Raw genomic sequence first — 15401 nt, 5'->3', positions numbered from 1 at the left:
GCATAACTGGAATGCCCCATGCATATATGTGAGTCAGATGCAAGTAGTGTCCATAGCACACAAGCACTCAGCTCACCCAAACACCACCCACAGGTACCTCTCTGGTCGTATTCCTGTTGTTGGAAATAGGTACAATATGACCCCACCTGTATATGGCAATAGCAAAAGAATGCAGCATACAGTGCAGGTGTTCCATGCAGGTGTGTCCCTAGCTGTAGGTAGCACCCTGCCAGCATCCACACCACCTGATCAATACTGATAGAAAGTATTGGCATGAACACACAGCACACCTACCCTGTCACCCCAGGGGAATATACTGTATGGTGGTCTGGGACTGACTCTCTTGTTCAGTATATATTTCTCGGAGGTACAGGCCAACATGGAAGGACTGTGCTGACCAAGTTCGCAGATGACTGCAAACTGGGTGCCATAATCGACTCTCCAGCCGACACAAGCATCCTACAAAAGGGCCTCATTGAAACAAACAACTGGTGCCAGAGCCATGGCCTCAAGCTAAATGACAAAAAGTGTATAGTCATCCCCTTTGGCAAAAACAAAGTGCCCACAAATTACCATATAGGTGGTAATCCATTAAGTACAGAAGAAGTAATTAGGGACCTGGGGACCCAAGTTGATAGCAATCTCTCATTTGACAACCACGTGGCCAAAGTGGTTAGAAGAACATTTTATATAGCCCACCTAATCATGAAGGGATTCACATCTAGATCAGGGGAGGTCATCATACCTCTTTACTCATCCCTCATCAGGCCCATAATTGAATACAATGCCCCTTTTGGGATGTACCTTACCAGACACCTGCAGCAACTGGAAAGAACACAAAAGTACCTCACCAAGAGGATCAAAGGGCTCAAACAGATGCCATATGCTGCCCGGTTAAAGAAACTCCAGCTCTACTCAGTGGCATACCGCCTGCTCAGAGGCGATCTGTGCCTGACGTATAAAGCCATGTCCAACCCGGAATTAATGGACATGCTGCACCTCAGAAAATCCAAATCCCATTGAGATACACGCTCGAGAGACTTGAACCTCAGCACTGAAATAAATAGGACATGCTGGAGGGACAGATTCATAACCCAGAGGCTCCCTTCACTCTGGAATAAAATCCCAGTCCAGGTTAGGCAGAGTCCCTCATTGACTCTCTTCAAGAGGAATCTTGATGAGTGGATGGGAGATCGTAGGTTTACCCCGGGTATCACTTCTGTGTCACTGTTAGATAGAGGCACAGTATATTAACCTCGAAAAAGGGCATAGCAAAATTAATTGGGTGGCAAAAGCCAAACACACTCTGGCTAGGCTTGTAAATGCCCTAGGGCAGATAGCCTAGTATGAACCTATGAACCTATGAACCTATGTAGGACTGACAGAATGCAACAGCCTGCAACAGCTGGCCCGCATCACCACCAAATGGCCTACAGGACTCTGCCAAAGTCTTGTGTATCACACGTACTGCCAATGCATGTTATGTCATGGACACCCAAATAACAACATAATACACTCCACATAAGCCATCTGCAAGGCCATGTGGACAAACCACAGTAACATGTCCATGTCCCACTGCATGAACTGTGGACCAACACCAAAACACAGCTGTGATGAGGTGATAACCTTAGGGAAAGTATCAGAGAATGTATGCATAATGTATGGAAGAGGATAGAATAATACAGGGGGGTGGGGACATGGGCAGCAGGGAATGTGCAGGGTCCAGCACACAGTTGTGTGCACACACTATCCCTGGCTACAAACACATAAATGGGTGGCTACAAACCTGCCCATACACCACAATAGGGGTAATGTCCTGACTTATGACCCCTGCCTCTGGGTAACCTGTGTGAATATGTACAGCTGTGAGGTATTGCCACAGCAAGATAAGGCCATACTGTCATGTTGATGGATGTATGAGTATGGGATCCTCTGCCAGCACTGTACCATGGTGCTGAACCGGATGCACAGACCCAGCAGCAAGTGTCTGCAGCTCCCCCACCAGAATGGCATAACTGTCCATAAATATGTAGGCATTTGCTCACAATAGCGGACACGGCTGCATTCACCCTTGTTCTCCAGGACATCACTGTGAGCAAGAATGGCCACCTGACAGTACTTGAGGACATAAAACATTACAGTGTATAACAGTACACATGTCTGAATATCTCTGCTAACACCAGTACCTTGTAGCAGAAGCAGCACAGACACAATCACCTGCAGTACACACTATCCCTTACACAGTTTGACCCCATATTGCCAAATGATCTACGCATACCCTGCAGAAACAGTTTTCTACTTGTAGGTGTACAACACAAACGTCTGCACTAGAGTGCAAACTACCTGGAATGGATCCACACATTCAATACAAAAGGGCATACTGGGCATGCTCACACACTTAGAGAAATGAAGGCAATGTCAGACAACAACATACTGAAAGGTCATACTGGGCATGCTCACACACTTAAACAAATGAAGCCCATGTCTGCAAACAACAGTGGTCCATACATATCTGACAGTTGCAGATGTTAGTGCATCCACTTCTCAGTATGCACCAGTTATGCTTTGCACACACATTGGATAGGAATACAGACATATATCATAGGGCAACACACTATAATATGCCAAAAGTAGACATACATAGTATGTGTGGAAGAGAGTGACTGTGACATAGAGCCAGCCATCGTGAGGCCTGTCCCACCCAGCACACAGCCAAATGGCTACAACCTCATGATGTGTAAATGTCACTCACTGTAGAAATTAGCCACTGGTATCCATCTGCATGACAGACTATGTGGTGCAAGTGCTAGCTGTGTAACATGACTGTACAAGGCAGTAGTCATCTAGTAGCATGTACCTGCGGAATATAACCCTGTTTGTGCCTGCATGTGGTGCATCAACCACTAGATGAATGGGTTATGGCACATGCACACACACTGCCCTCTCAATAGCTGTACTATGACAAGCCTGCTGATGTCATCCACTTTGAAATACAGCTTTGGGAATGGAGTAGCCCAGTAATCTCTGTGGCGCATCCTAAAACTGAGTAATGCTGTAGTGTGATAAACTAGTTAGGTAGAAGTTCTAATCCCAGACATGGCAACTGTGTGTGTGTGTGTGTGTGTGTGTGTGTGTGTGTGTGTGTGTGTGTGTGTGTGTGTGTGTGTGTGTGTGTGTGTGTGTGTCAGTCTGTCTGTGTAGGGAGCAATGCTTTTTAGGCTAGTCACACTCACTACAATTCAAATGCCCTACTTCGGTAAGGCTGCTGATGTCATTCACTGTGATATACACCATTGGGAAAGGTGTAACCCAGTAATCTTCATGGCGTGTCCTATAACTGTGTAATGCTATAGTTTGATAAACTAATTAGGTAGGCGTTCAAATCCCAGACATGGCAACTGTGTGTCTGTGTCTCTGTCTGTGTAGGGAGCAATGCTTTTTAGGCTAGTCACACTCACTACAATTCAAATGCCCTACTTTGGCAAGGCTGCTGATGTCATTCACTGTGATATACACCTTTGGGAAAGGTGTAGCCCACTAACCTCCATGTCATGTCTTATAACTGCGTAATGCTAGAGTGTGAAAAGCTGGTTAGGTAGGAGTTCTAATCCTAGACATGGCAACTGTGTGTGTCTGTGTAGGGAGCAATGTTTTTTAGGCTAGTCACACTCACTACAATTCAAATGCCCTACTTTGGCAAGGCTGCTGATGTCATTAACTGGGAAATACACCTTTGGGAAAGGTGTAGACCAGTAACCTCTGTGGTGTGTCCTATAACTGCGTAACACTATAGTGCGAGAAACTTGTTAAGCAGGAGTTCTAATCCCAAACATGGCAACTGTGTGTTTTTATTTATGTCTAGGTAGCAATGCTTTTTAGGCTAGTCACACACACTACAATTCAAATGCCCTACTTTGGCAAGGCTGCTGATATCATTCACTGTAAAATACACCATTGGGAAACATGCATCCCAGTAATCTCTGTGGTGCGTCCTATAACAGCGTAATGCCATAGTGTGATATAGTACTCTGGTAGGGGTTCTAATCCCACACATGGCAAGTGTGGATGTTTGTGTGTGTGTTTGTTTGTGTAGGAAGCAATGCATTTTAGGCTAGTCACACTCACTACAGATAAAATGCCCTACTTTGGCAAGGCTGCTGAAGTCATTCACTTTGAAATACACATTTGGGAAAGGTGTAGCCCAGTAATCTCCGTGGCACATCCTATAACAGTGTAATGTTGTAGTGTGATATAATACTTTGGTAAGGGTTCTAATCCCACACATTGCAAGTGTGGATGTTTGTGTGTGTGTTTCTTTGTTTTCATAGGGAGCAATGCATTTTAGCCTAGTCACGCTCACTACAGATCAAATGTCCTATGTTGGCAAGCCTGCTGATGTCATTCACTGTGAAATACACCTTTGGGGAAAGAGTACTCCAGTAATCTCTGTGGCACCTCCTATAACTGTGTGATGCTGTAGTGTAATAAACTAGTTAGGTAGGAGTTTGAATCCCAGACATGGCAGGTGTGTGTTTGTCACTCATATCCTGTGTGGAGGTGGCCCTATTATATGTCACAATGTCCACTTTACAAGGATAACATATGTGAAATAGCTGAGAGGCTGTGGTGGCTATCCATACCCCTACATGCGACATCAAGGCCTGGCGAACAAAGTTAGCAACCCATGTATTACACAGAGAACACTCTCAACCCATGTCTCATACACAAACACACTTACCTAGGCAACAACTGCTATGTTGGTAGTACCCTGCATATTGCCCAGAGATAGTAACCATGGTGTGATTGCAGTGGATGGCAGAGAGCATGGCACCCTGTCCATCAATAAAATATGCATGTACATGCAGACAGTGTGCCATCACTATGCTCCCCACTGGACACCTGCAACACCTGTGGTGCCATCAAATGTGACCCACAAAGGGCATACCATACCTTATACACATGCCTTGTATGGACAGATGCCACTGACACCAGGGAATATCTGTATCATGCTATCAGTGTAGGTGCAGAGTCAACCTGCTGTCTATTACCTGTTCCCAGCACATGAGGCCAGGACAGGCACATCTGATTATAACAATCTGTGTACACAACATGGGCCAGACACCCTAGGTACAGTTCCACATGTCTCTGTACATGCATGTGGGACGTGTGCACATCCCAGACAGCGTCCAAGTCATGGACTAAAGAACACATACATGGCAAGCATTGAGCAGCAATGGTCACACACAATAGCTACCAGGTGACTGGATGGTGAATACAATCCCCGCCTGTGTGGACCAATCCAGACACTACATCCCTGAGCTATACTGCAGACCATTGTCATGTGGCCTGATGCCAAGATATACCCTTCACCTAGCCTTGTATAGACATCTGGCACTGTCAACCACTATGCAGCCATGAAGCAATGCACGCATGCATGTCAATACTGGCACCCTGTGTCTGTTTTTGTGTGGTGTATGATGCTTTTGACCACATTCACACTCACTACAACCCCCATTGGCATACTGAAGCATGCTGTCTGATGTCAGACACCTCCACTTATCCTTTGCCCATATAACCTCCGGATAACCCCTGTGGTACATGTGATACCTGCACAGTACTGTATTGTGGCAAACTAACTAGTGAGGAAGTGTATTCCTGACTTTGCCATGTGTGTCAGTGTGTGTGAGTCCCTGAGAGAGTGTGGCTGTGTTGATGCTGACACCTGTTCATGCAGCCAGGCATGTGTACTACACCTGTTTCGCTACCATATCACTGTTGCAGATGTCACTCACCATCACATATATGTTTGGAGAGCTCCTCAACATGTAAGCTATGGGGTGCATCCAATAATTGCATAGACATGTGATAGCAATACATAGTCAGTCAGGGGGTTGATACCCTGTATTGGTAGGTGTGTGACACAAACATGCTTAGGTTTTACTCTCCCACCACCTCCCTGACTTAACTTTGTGTCCGTCTGCCTCTCTTACTCCCTCTCTGGTGTATGTGGAGAACTACACCTGCTTTGCTTAGGCAGCAGCATGTGTTTTGTAAGTGATGCTCATGATCAGCTGATGGCCTCTCCATGAATTGTAGCCCTTCTCTAGCTGATTGCATGTGGAACAGCTGTGGTAACATTCCCATAGCCAATTACATGGAAACACACTCCAATATCTAGGAACATCATGATGGTGTTGGGCCTTTTCATTCACTGTGAGTAGGACCTAGATCTGGTGTTTGGAAAACAGCATCATAGATGGATTGGGGATTTACCTCTAACAACATACACTGTGGAAACAGGCCAACACACAGGAGGGGGATGTGCCTGACCTGACTACAGAATGTAAGTGTTGCTATTCTGCATTTGGAGTAATGTTGGTTTAACAGGATGTATGTGTGGATATGGCTAGTCTACATGTTTTAATACCTGTCATGACAGTGCTATGTTTCTGAGGCAACCCCCATCTGTAGGGTCATCTGCAGACTGGGCAGTGTGTGGTGCCTTTTGTTTCTTGTGTTACACACAGAGCACCTATCTGTGAACTGCAGAACCATAGTGTGAGGATTGCAGTCAGTACATGGTGACAGCCATGAGAGTTACTGACTTCATATCCCTCATAGGACATATGTCACAACAAACCCTGTTTCAACAGTAAATGTATGAGGTTATCACAGCAACTCTGGCAACCTTTGTACATATGTCATGCAGTAAGAGGTGCATATGTTCTGTACACCATAATTTATTGACATCATATCTGATAACAAGCCAGTGAGATAGACTGCTACACATGTTATGTATAGTAGGGGTTATATTTGAGGACATAGCCTGGGTATTCTGTGGTTGTGTGTACAGTACTGAGGTCTGTGTGCATATGGTGATTGTCGACAGTGTGTGTATTGTGCATATGTACCCTGGCCTGTGTACAGACTGTGGTAGATGTCATTGTTCTTGGTCCTGCTCTATCTGATGTTACATGCTGCTCCACTGTATGTTACCCTATCGGCTTACATGTTTGTAGGGCCAAACACACACATATCCCATACCACAGACAGGCATCAGCCCACACTGTGTTGTGGCCCACTATAATTAAGGTTAGTGTGTGAGTGGTACATATGAGGATGATGTTGATCAGATAGTCCATATACTGTAATATCACACTAGCTTACCATATGTGGCTTTGGCTGTGTTCACATTGGTTGTGGTGATGCACTTTCACACAGGTGTCTGTTACTCTGTGCTGTGACATGCCTGTAGAGCCTGCTATATATGCAGGTACATGTGTATTCCCCCATAAAAAATGTAGGCCAGTGTTGTGGCAGTTTTCCTGTAGCCTGCACAATGCTTTGTTACATGCCTAGCAGCTTAGTGTACTTACCCAGTGTGATATTATGTCCTGATACTTGCCAGATGTACTGCTGCCAGGCCACCATAACAGTCATGTATGTCAGACAAAGCAGTGGAATGCTGTACAGTTGTATGTCACTAACTAGTGGGCAGTATGTGGCCATAGCACCTCTGTACTAGCGGTTATCATGTGTCAGGACAGACAGGGGTGTGTGAATGCATAACCTCTGGGGGAAAATGTATACCAGTATTTACGTGATATACCCATCTACATGGCTGTTAGCATCCACATTGTCAGGCTTGGTCCACATGCCTTGCATTAAGGGGTTCTGTGCATACCTCTGGACTGACCAGAGTGTGTTAGACTGTCCAAATTTATTGGCCATATCTCTGCTATAGTCCACAGGATCATTACTGTGCTAGCAGTGGTACTGTACTATGATGTCCTTAGGATGTCTGTCATTAGTTAATGGTGCACATGTTAAAAGCAGATGTGACCTCCCACATACAACATGTCTGTAAAGACAACCCCTATTACAGTAGCAATAGTCTACATATATACCTCCAATACATACCTGACATCCCCTTGCACTAACAGGTTGGGACTATTGAGGCTGAGGTAGGGCTCTACTCCATGTTCAGGACATACTGTGAACATATATGTATATAAAATTATCCATATATCTATATCTATATCTATATAGATATATATATATATATATATATATATATATATATATATATATATATATATACACATATACATATTGACATACATAAATGGATATGTATATGTACATATATATACATATAAACACTCAGATATATACATATACACAGCAATATATGTCTACACATATACGGATAGCGATACATATGCACATATACTTATGGATTACTACATATATATTGACAGTATTAGGTATATCAAAATAGATATCTATGCACATATAGTTATAGATATCTACATATATATATATATGCATACAAAGAGATGTACACATGGCCATATATATGTTGCACTATACAGATGTGTATACAGACATATGTATGAATATTCATGTTTATGTACATGCAGACATATATCAACCTATTATATGTATATATCCATATTCCTGTCTTGTGTAAACCTCATGCTTGTGTATACCCTCCCGGATGTATCTCACTATATGTATCTACTATGTGTACATTATGGTAAAATTACATATGTGATGCAACAGTCATTTTAATAACAAGTACTACACAGTTGTGGAAGTAGAGACAATTGTTCAATACTAATCAATATGTGTATTGACAGATATATTGGAAAAATAACAGCTGTCTTCACAGTGGTCATGGTGTAGTGGTCAAGTGTTGTGACTATAGTTTACAGGGTCCTGGGTTCAAGTCTTGCAGGGGCTGTTCATTTTGTTTCCGGGAAGAACAAGGGCTGTCGGATACAGAGTGGTTAAGGCAGTTTTGAGCAGCTTTAAGTGGGTTTGTGTGGGCTTGCACGAAGCCAAGCGGTGCTAAGCTATGGGTAAATATATGGGCACTTACACTGTGTAGGCTTCACTTGCCAGTGCACAAATCAGTGTAGCTGTTATATCGCAGCAATGTTGATACCTGCTAAGCATGGCTTAGCCCTGGTAACCAGTTCACATCACCCGGTCTGATAACATAGCAGGGTAATGGCATCTGTAATAAGTGTATGTAATGCCATATATAAAGCATGCTCCTATGTTCTGTCATTACAGTAGCAAGTGGTATGAGGTCATGTGTGGGACACAGATGTATATGAGGCCTGTACAGCACTGTTATCCATGTGAATGTGTTACATACAGGGGTAGTAGCCCAGGGTATGTGCTGTCTCACTGGCATGTAGTGTATCATGGTGGTACTACTGTTGACAGTGCTACCCAGGCAAGAGTAGAGTGCTAAATGTATTACTGACAACAGGCATACCTGCAGGCATAGCTGGACTCTCAGGCTTCCCTGTTGTATCCCTGGTGTGTGAGCTGTGTCACAGTATATAACACCTACTGGGTAATGATCTGACATGTGGAATGTAACTGTAGACTACCGTCTGTACAGCACATGTTAGTGGGGGCTTCTGACATGTAGTTATGGCGTACATATTGTTGTCAAATGTCTATCTGTCAACACATTCATACATGCATAGCTACTTGCCAAGCCGATAACTGTCAGTCCTTGTACAGATGTACAGATGGCAGTTATCCAGCTGGGATATGTACAGGCAACCTAAGCTTGATTGACACTGACATGTCTGCCTAGCTGAGTAGGAACTGGCACATTTAAGAGATAACACCCTGTATGCACCACATGCCACATGTACCTCCCCTACACTACCACAGTGAACAGAAAATGCTTGGTTACAGGTCTCCATCAAAGACACTAACCATGTGTTGTAATGCATGTTGCATACATATCAACTTGATCACCTCAGTGGCCATGTGCTGGAAGCACATGGAGGATAGGCTGATGCATGTCACTCTCACCCTGAGGGTCACCACAGTAGTGTTTGTCGATAGATTGTCTGCTGCCACACCACCTGTCAGGTGGCAGGATACCACTGTACACACAACCCCTACACAACCCATCTCTCCTTGGACAATAGCTAGGTACACAGCTATGACTACCTGCAGTGATGCACCCCAGTACTGACACATGTATACGTGTGCATGTCTGAGTATAGCAGTGTCTGTGTGTTAGCACACCTGTACTTGGGAATTCCATGAGGGCCTTCACAACCACTACAACACCCATTGCTGTAGTTAGTTGTGGCTGCTGCTGTGTGGGACATTACATATACCCTGTTAAGCTCCTCTTCATATCGGCTACACAAGCCTTGCAGTACCAGCACAACCGTATTGTACACATGGGTTGATAGGCATGGGATACCCATTGTGTTCTGGCAAGTGTGTGTATGTGTGCATATCCGTATATCTGTAAGACACAGCATTCCGAGGCCACATACTCCTATTACAATATCCATTGCCACACAGTAGTACAGATAGCGTTGTTGCTGCCCATAGGTGAGGCATGACAATGCAACACCATACTATGCATGTGGCATGTGCATTAGAAGCATATCCCTATAGTACCACTGTTGGGATATACAATGGCTTGTATTGCAGTGGTGGCCAATGTGTGAAGGTGGGTATGTCAGAGTGTCATCATAGGTTTCAGGGAGTACAATATCCATTGGGGGATGTGGGTGCTGTGTACACTGTCGTTATACCAATGTACACCTGGTATATGTCCCACATACTATGTTATGGTTACCACTATCACCATCAACCATACAGGTAACTGATATCACCATCCAGGCCAGTTATGCATGTGCTGTGTGCAGCCTACCTGTAACACATTGGACACATGGTCAAGTTAGCAGCGACAGGCCCAGGTCTCTTGACATGTGTCTGCCTGTTATGTGTCTGTTAATGTGTATATGAAGTTTTGTCACACTATGTATAGTCCATATAAACCCATTACATCCCCCATTAGCATACTGTGCATGCCTGGGGATGTTCTGCATGCAACATGCAAACTTGAACACACTTCACCCTAAATGCTGTGTGGTGTGTGCAATGAAAGTGACACACTTCAGTATCACTACATACCTAGGTAGTGGTCTAGTCCTAGTGTTGCCAAGTATGAGTGTGCATGTATGTGGATGGGTCTACATCAGGTTGCAGATTATACACGTCCCAGTGGGTCACATGTCCATGTGGCATAGGCAATAACTGTTATACAAACTTGTGACATGTGTTCAACTGTACCCCAGATATGTCACAGCCATGGTGTCACCACAGTGCCATACCCTGTTGTGGAATATGACTGCAGGCCATCCTTGTGCTGACATGTACACCTGCAACATAAATGGATAACATTATAGAGACCATAATCAACCAGTGTTACTAACAGCTATAATGCATCATTGCTGGACAGCTACACTACTTGACATATGTACATTGAACTTTACTCCTTACAACATTTTGCACTGCAGTACTGTAGTACACTGTAGTACAGTCACTGTGTGCTTCAGAACCATATTATCCTGTCCCTGCATCGATGGTATGGATCACAAGGTTGTGGCACAGGTATCATCATATGCACACGGTGTGTTGTTGGATTGACAGTGGCCGAGGGTGGGCCATACATTTGACACCATGTGTGTGGGTGAGGGGTGTAATGAGGTGAACTGGGCATGGTGATGTGGTGTGGGTAGGTATGGGGTTTCCCTATGTGTGTTTGTATAGTGTGTGGGTATGCATGCACACAGTTCTGCCATGTGGCTGCCCTACACAGGTGTTTATGGAAAGCTGCAGAACATACCTGGCAGGGTGTGCAGTTCACTGCCTCTGGCCATGGACACATAGACTGTGCCTGCCAAGGGTTCCATGGGCATGTCCAGGTACAGGCCGCTGTGTGCTACTCTCACCTGACAATGACAAATGTCCGCTAGAACCAGGTTCCTCCTGGGACTGGCCAGGACCACGTGCTCATGGCCTGCTGTGGTGTGGTGTGAACAGCACCCCCCCACAGTGCTGGGGCTAGTACTACCACTACAGGAGCCCCTAGGTGTCCATGTTGACTGCCAGTTGTTGGCGTTGCTGGCCTATGTCCACGCGGCTGTCACCGCACTCCCACCACATGTTCAAGCACGGGCAAAGCTCGGAAGATGAGGGCCATCATCTCGTCAGACTGTTTATCCATGAACTCAGTTAATGCACGGATGGCACCACCCAGTTTATGGGAGTTGTCACTTGCAGATGTGAGAGCAGCCCTCTGCAGCCTCAGGCCCTGTATGGGGTAATGTTCCATACATGCCTGTGCCACCATGACAGCCTGAAACATGTGCCTGCTGGTACCAGCTGTGTAACATCTGCCAGGGGCATGATGACCAGTGGCCCTACCATGAGCACCCTGGGACATCTGCCTATGTGATGCCCAGCAGGACATCTGGCTATGCCTGCTGCAACCACAGTAGGCATGGTTACCACACTTTCCTGTGCACTGCCACCAAACGCCAGCTGTCCCTTCACTATGGCCACTGGCGATGGGGTATTATAGGCACTGAAACTGTGTGCGGGGTTGGGGGTGGCTAAAAGGGGATGTCAAATGATGGTGCTGTTTCAGCCCCTGACAACCCCACCTGTGCTTCAACAGTACTATCATCATCTTTGGTGTCTGTATGGACACCAACATAAGATTGCATGCAGGAGGGACCCTGACCCACCTCGCCACCTGTGGGGGAAAACAATAAACACACTTGAAAACCTGTACAGCATTGCATAACAGTACACACATACACACACGCACTCACACACACACACACACACACACACACACACACACACACACACACACACACACACACCACCGTAATACCTACCTGTCCGTAACTTTACAGACAGTCCCCTTGTATATTTCCATGCGTTCCACATCCTGCATCACACTTGGTAACATACACTCATTGATACCACTCATTAATATATCAGTCCTCTAAATGCCTAGACAGGTGATCACAACACAAGGCCTTCTAGTACATTACCTGCCTGACCTATGTGTAGTGGTTTTAGATGGCCTCACTGCTGTCATTTAGTGTTCACCCTGTGTATTTCCAGACAACATGAGCATGGCCTCTATATGTGAGGGCTACTATGTTCACTGCATAATATCACGCACTGGAGTATCATGTGTATGTATTGTACATGCCAGATATGCTGCTCAATCAGCCTATCATGTGACAACTGTAATATATGGATACACTCCCTGGTGTTGACTAATAATTCCCCAATGCATCTGTAGTGCTGCATATGTGGGTTGTCAGTCACCTCTCTGCTGAATGCGATATTAAGGGTATACCTGGTGTCTACCTTCCCTCTCAATGCCTGTTCCATGGTACAGACCTTATTATACTATTATACTTCTGTGATTACATACATGACATGTATTCCTGGTGTATAATGTGGCAGTCTATGTCCATGTATAGCATGATCCCAAAGGGAGGTACTGCTGTATGAACAACTTCACAATCACACATATGCATACATGGCCACAGACATAAACAAACACACATGCATCAACCCCCCTCCACTTCACCAGAGTGACCCTACAAACAAATTAACTACCCACCAGAATGCACACACACAAATGCAGGTGAGGTTGTGCAATGATAGTACACACAGTCCTCCTATTACCCATCTGTCAACATGCATAACATATGGTACACAACAGCATGCAATGCAGCTAGAGTCAATCCATGCTAGCAACAGTATACATGTGTGTGATGCATGTGCTGTGTCACTAGGTGATGCCCCTTCCCCTGGATACCACTGCACCCATGTACACAGAATTGCTGTGCAGCTGTTCTGCACCCTTCCATGTACTGTGCACCACACCTCACAGGTGTACAACCCATTGCTGAATGTGTAGTACTGTGTCAGTTATGTCAGCTTTAATGCTCACAGCCTCTATGTTTTTCAGCAACACATACCTGGGATGATATGTGGAAAGATGTCATTTGTGAATGCCTGATGTCTGATTTACACTTTCAACATCAGTGGACCATGTATGACCAATCCAATACTATTACACTGACACTGACAACTATCAGATCATACCGTGGTTATGGGGGGTGTACACACCCTTATTGATATGACGCACCCTTCCTTGATCTGCCATGGGACCACATCACAGCATATCTTAACAGTGCATGAGCCCGATATGTGACATATATCGTGAACTTTCACGTGCAGTGTCTACGGAATGTGTTAGGTGTGCGGATGCTGACCGCAAGGCATACACTCTGTGTGGGCATATGTGTGCACACACTTATCATGATGGTCTTTTGCACATATTGTTATGTGTACTACAGCAGTCACTACTCCTGGCAGGAGTATACTAGCATGGGCCATCTGCATTTGCCAGTGTATGTTCAGTCTGCTCTACACATGTCCCCCTGATCTGCATGATTGCAAAGTCTACTCATGTGCACATCCCTTGGTGTTCAAACACTGCCATCACTATTGCTGTGGGGGTAGGGTTACGTCTGTCACAGTTCCTCAACCTATGTGCAGATACAGCCATTCTTAGTATCCTTAGGATCCCTGCTGCAGTGCACTGGTGTGTCATGCTGACACCCCCCCCACCTTCAGACTTTTTGAAGATGCTTGACAATAAGGCCTACACATGTGTCACTTTGCAGTGTCCCATACATTGAACACCACATGTTACAGCCTAGTCCCAGCTGATAATGTGGACCACAGTAATACCTTATGCCATAGTGTAACTCTGCAACAGTTGCCATTGTTCTACAGGTATATACACTGATGTTACACTGTATATGGGTGTAGTTCGAAACATGTCCCTACTGTAAGCCATGTCTCCCACCATTATGTTACTCCCTGTGGGCACATTCTGCAATGACAGCATGTTAGTTATTTTGCAGGTGTCTGACATACACTTCCAGTACCCCATCATGGTCACCACTGTGATGCCATGTATTTAACAGCAACAATATGTGCACATGCACAGCATGCATTCTGGGTAGGTGTGTTAGATGTGTGCATGAATATACCATAGCCATTACATGCTCGGTGTATTGGCAAGCATCTACATAAACCATACTCACCAGTTACAGGCTGCTGCCTTGGTGGTACACCGGAGGGACCTACATAAGAGGGTGAGAGATGCAAAGTCAGTGGCCACACGTGTGACATTGCTACAGGGTGGGTGCAGCATTACAATCCATCAACAGTACATGTCCAGAATACTACCACATATGCACATCTGTTTATCACTACTATGCAGCAACAAACTATATCTATTACATGTCAGATATGCATCATCTACCTGTACAGATGCGGATGTATACGCAATAGTGGTCTACTGATGTGCCCTGTGGCCTTACCTGCACACTCCTTGGCTAGTTTGTGGGTAGCACCCACCTCCACAAAGGTCTCTGGTGGCTGGTGGCTATGCGAACGGGCAGGTGCCATGAGGCTGGCTAGGAGCTCCTCTATACGTGTCGGGGGTGGATGGCATGGCC

Source organism: Protopterus annectens, chromosome 2.part1 (genome assembly GCF_019279795.1).
Source record: "Protopterus annectens isolate FY-2018-M chromosome 2.part1, PAN1.0, whole genome shotgun sequence".
In the NCBI taxonomy this organism is placed as follows: Eukaryota; Metazoa; Chordata; order Ceratodontiformes; family Protopteridae; genus Protopterus; species Protopterus annectens.
Note: the sequence above shows the minus strand (reverse complement) of the source record.